We start from the raw sequence: 5455 nt of genomic DNA, 5'->3' as shown, positions 1-5455 counted from the left end.
GCGATGACTATTGAGCAGATTCCTATGAACATCGAGGAGGTCGGCCGATGATTTCAATCAGCAGAGACGGGCTTAGGGAATGTGGATGATAATCAAAATGCAACCTGTAGAGCTTCGAGGCATGATATTAATTCTTGAATTCATTACCGAGGCTCCTCCTAAGAGGAATAACATACTTTGTCACTCCCCAACATTGTAAAAATCATCGCACAACTCTTTAGTACATAAGATCATTTTTGGGGGCTTCCGAACACCCACATCGCCACTACCAAAAGAAGTCTAACTAGTTCCCAGGCGATTCTTTTGATATTAGGTTCCTGCCGTTGCAATAAACAAATAAATAAAAGAATAAACACGTTAATAAATACATTAACTGATGAATTAATAAGTGAATACGTAAGCAAATAAATGGATAAAAATAAATATGGCCTGAGGTTCCTGTTGTCGCCAAAAAAAAAAGAAAAAAAAAATCACAATAAAGTGTTTACATAAGGAAATGAGAAACCTCGCCAAAAAGATGGCATAACATGGAATGGAATTATCATACATGTATATATATTATATATATATATATATGCATATATATATAATATATATATATATATATATAAAGCAAAAAATTTATATATATATATATGATCATTCCGATGTCTTTTTATAAATGAATATATTTCTATATATATGACATACACAATTGAATACATAAATATATAAACAAATAAATAGATAATAATGAAATAAATATGGCAAGAGGTTGCCTTTGATCCGAGGTTTCTGTGATTGAAAAAAAAAAAAAAAAAAAAAGAAGAGGGGGAGGGGGCTTTAATCACAATGAAACGGCTATATAAGGAACTGAGAAATCTCGCCAAAAAGATGAAATAATGGGTGGGACGGAATTATCACACACACACACACACACACACACACACACACACACACACACACACACACACACACACACACATATATATATATATATATATATGTAACTGAAGGCGGAGAAAGTATACATTTGTCAGTTTAAATCAATATATATATATACATATACATACATATACCAAGGCTTTTTCCCCCTTCCAAGGGAGGTAGCCAAAAAGGGAAAGGCATAAAAACACTCCCACCCATTTCATCCCTAAATACACTCCACACCCCTCCCACCCTTCCTCTCATCTGAGCACCTCCTGGATGACGGGTCATCCCTGCACCCTGCCCACCGCCCTGGGTCAGAAGCAGTGTCGCAAGACACAGTACATCCACAGCGAGGCCGCTTCATTTAATCGGCGACCCCCCCTCTCCGTCCCCCTTTGCATATAAGGCGAGGACGGGGAGAAATCCCTTCGGGCTGCGTCAAAATTTACTCACACATACTACCCCACCCCCCACTTCCCCGCCCATTCCTCCTCATGCAGTCACAACATCATCCATATACAACCATTCTCCACTCACCTCTGTCTTCCGTCCTCTCCCTTCCTTCCTCAACAGACATTCCCCTCTTCCCCAAAGCCCCCTTCACCCCATCCATCCACCTCATCCTAGGACGTCCCCTCATGTTCACTCCCTCCACATCTGCCTTCCATACCTCTTTTACTAGTCTTTCTTCACTCATTCTTTCCATGTGTCCAAACCATCCTAATATTCTTTCATCAACCCTATCTCCCAAATCCTTTTTCACCCCTGTTCTCCTCCTCACCTCCTCATTTCTCACTCTATCTAGCCTAGTAACCCCCACCATACTTCTCAGACACCTCATCTCAAACACATTCAAACTCCTTCTCTCTTCTTCTCTTATGTTCCACGTTTCTGCCCCATACAGTGCTGTTGGCACAATCACTCCTTCATACAGTCTCCTCTTCGCATCCATTCCCAAATGTCTATTCCTCATTACACTCTTTAAACCACCAAGGCATTTACTCGCTTCTCTCAATCTACATTCTACCTCCACCTTCACTCCACCTTTTCCTGCTACACTTGCACCCAAGTATCTAAAACTATCCACTTCCTCCAGTCGCTCTCCCTTAACGTTCACTTCCAGTCTACTGCCACTTTCACCCCTTGTACAAGATATATATATATATATATTATATATATATATATATATATATATATATATATATATATATATATATATATATATATATATTTCACTTCCTCTGTCACCACTGTCACCACCACTGTCGGTCCTCGACCGTTACACCTTTAGTAGTCTCGTAAATCCATTCACAAGGCCCCTTGCCTTCGTTACGTCAATCTCCCTAGTTTCCAAGTTCGTCTTATTCATTAGGCCCCATGCCTAGTTCTCTCGAGTTTTTGGGTTAATATAAGGGTGGTGAATTTCTTGCTTGTTAAACTAACGGAGTACACACAGAAAATCCCCCTCCAGGTTCTCTCCAATACGTCAGACCACCTTCGTTCAGACGTCACTTTTTATTCGTCCAATAGTCTTTTACTTTTCAAAACAAGTGACACATCTTAAGGGCGTGTATTTTTCCCTACGGCCAATAATATTTCTTTTTATACCCATTTACCTCCAATCCGAGAGGCTGTTACAGTCCTTCCAGAAATATTGCTGCGTAAGCATAAGCATGAGCATGACGTCATTGCGCAGTGGTATGTCATCGCGGAAGTGGTCTGCCGCTAACAGAGTTTTGCTTACATCAGCGATTATTTAAAAACAGTCACCTCCCGTCGGCCAGAACGGCGCCTCAAATCTTTGTTCATCAAAACAGTGGGTACCGAGTCTGACTCGTTGACTCAGCATTTCAATACCCATGTATTTCCTAACCTGATTACCATTCGTACAACTACCGGCCTCTTACAATATATATATATATATATATATACAGACATACACACACACACAAACATACATACACGTACATCGACCTCCTTGACAATGGTTGCACAACATACCACGGAACTGCTCCTGTTGTACCAACAAGACCCCATTCAGGAGTGACAGCCTTTCCTGCAGGCGCTGAAAACTCACGCTGCAATAAGAAAGACATAATCCCTGTTTGCTCAGTGCCTCCGTCAATTGGGGCTCTTCACCCACAGTAAAGCTCCTCTCTATTCACCCCAATCTCAGGTCACAAAAACTCGTCCACTCTCAAGCCATGAGAACCTTACGTTAGACTCTTGGGAGTGACGAGTATTTGCGAGTAGCTCTCCCTATCTCCTCTGCATGTATATTACATTGTTCAGTAATGCTGTGACACTGTCGTGATTCAGAGTTTGAATGATTATTCTTTTTATGCAGTGAAAAAAGCGGGGTGGTGCGGAAGAAACATGGCGAACAACCAAACTCTTTTAAAAGACTAAGAGACAGTTTCTCTTAATTGATTTGGAAGGCATTAATGAGACCTATAAATGCAATATACAGTAGAAACGACTATTTTTATTATTTAACTTTTGTAACTGATCGAGGGAGAGATCAAGGTGACCGTTGATCCACTTGTGACATCAGAAAGGAAACAAGACTGGAGTATCACTACTCCGACCCTTCATTCCTATACTCAGGTTTCTAGAGCAAAAATAAAGGAATCTGATCAAAGATATATAGGTTCAGTCTCCTGCGAATGTGAATAAACACGCACACACACACACACACACAGAATGAATATAATACATCATAATCGTTTCATAATTATCAAAGTAATGACGAATGACGAGACATAAATGTCTAAATAGTTCGTGTGAGGAGTCGAATTGTTTCGCTCTTTGTTCTCTACTCAACAATCGAGAGTTAAATCCCCGAACCACTAAGTTTTATCTCTGTACACCTACTACGATATCTATCGTTTATAATAATTGCAAATATAATCCTACATGCATTGCCTACCTAGAAATTTATATTTTCTTGCATATTTATATATATATACATACATACACCAACGGCTTCTTCCCCCTTACAAGGGAGGTAGCCAAAGTCAAATGCATAAATCCACTCTTATCCATTTCATCCACACATACTCCACTACCAGTCACCACCCCTCCCTCCCTCTTTTCTTGGCTCCTCCTGGATGACGTGTCATTCCTGCATCTCGCCCACTGCCCCGGGTGAGTGGAAAGAAAAATATATTTATATGGTAAATACTATAGTGCCTTGAAAAAAAGAACTTCTACTATAGAGGGAAATTCTCATACACTGGCACCCCAGTGTTGCACGATTTCTCAACAATCGACTTTTTCATCATTGCGAAAGGATTTAGAAACTATTTTATCTAAAGTGATACGTCATTTGCTATCTACAAAGGATTACAAAGGCGGAGCATGCCGCCAGAAGACCTTTTGGTCCATAACTAGATCGGATGCGAAAAAACATAATAATGATAAATAAATAAAAATAAAGAAATAAAAATTATAATATAAATAATGATAAAACAAACAAATGCATAGGTATAGTTATATAATAATCAAACAGATAAATAGTAGATAATAATAAACTGACATAGATAATAATAAATGAAACTCAAGCAAATAATAAACAAACTGACAAATAATAACAAACAAATAAACAAATACCAAGAGATACATTTCCTGATGACGTTAGACGATGTCATTTGCATACACGTAACTCCAACAGCAAAAAGTATTAACAAACCTTTCACTGTGGCTCTCGCAAAGACATTTTACCTCCACTGTTAAGGCAATTTAGATTAACCGTTTTGCCACGGATGGTATTCTAAACGCTTACAATTGCCGCAAATCGATTACTTTATTATTTATTTGCTTATCTATTTATCTATCTATTTATTCATTTACCAACTTAACTATTTCAAGGTAAATCCTCACGGTGAAACGAGATCCAATGATCATTCTCTCAGAGAACGATTTTATTACATGGGTAAACAATACTCGAACGCATACACACACACATACACACACACATACAACACACAGATACACACATACACGTGTGTGTATGTGTATGTGTATGCGTATATGTGTGTGTTGTATGCGTATATGTGTGTGCATGTGTGTGCGTGTATGTGTGCATGCGTATGCGTATACTGTATGTGTATGTGCGTGTATGTGCGTGTGCGCGCGCGCGTGTGTGTGTGTGTGTGCATACGTATGCGTATACTGTATGTGTATGTGCGTGTGTGCGCGCGCGCGCACGTGTGTGTATGTGTGTGTGTGTGTGTGTGTGTGTGTGCGTGTGTGTGTGTGTGTGTGTGTGTGTGTGTGTGTGTGTGTGTGTACGTGTGTGTGTGTGTGTGTACGTGTGTGTGTGTGTGTGTGTGTGTGTGTGTGTGTGTGTGTGTGTGTGTGTGTGTGTGTGTGTGTGTGTGTGTGTGTGTGTGTGTGTGTGTGTGTGTGTGCGTGTGTGCGGTACGTGCTTGCAGACGAGTGTGTGCATCCTTGTGTACGTGTTATTTTATGCTGATAAGGTAAGATAAGCAATCATGAGTTCCACTGTTAACAGATAAAGATCTTATTTATACCACAAGTTATC

The sequence above is a fragment of the Oratosquilla oratoria genome, chromosome 4 (assembly GCF_046742065.1).
Source record: "Oratosquilla oratoria isolate Oo_2021 chromosome 4, ASM4674206v1, whole genome shotgun sequence".
NCBI classification, from domain to species: Eukaryota; Metazoa; Arthropoda; class Malacostraca; order Stomatopoda; family Squillidae; genus Oratosquilla; species Oratosquilla oratoria.
Note: the sequence above shows the minus strand (reverse complement) of the source record.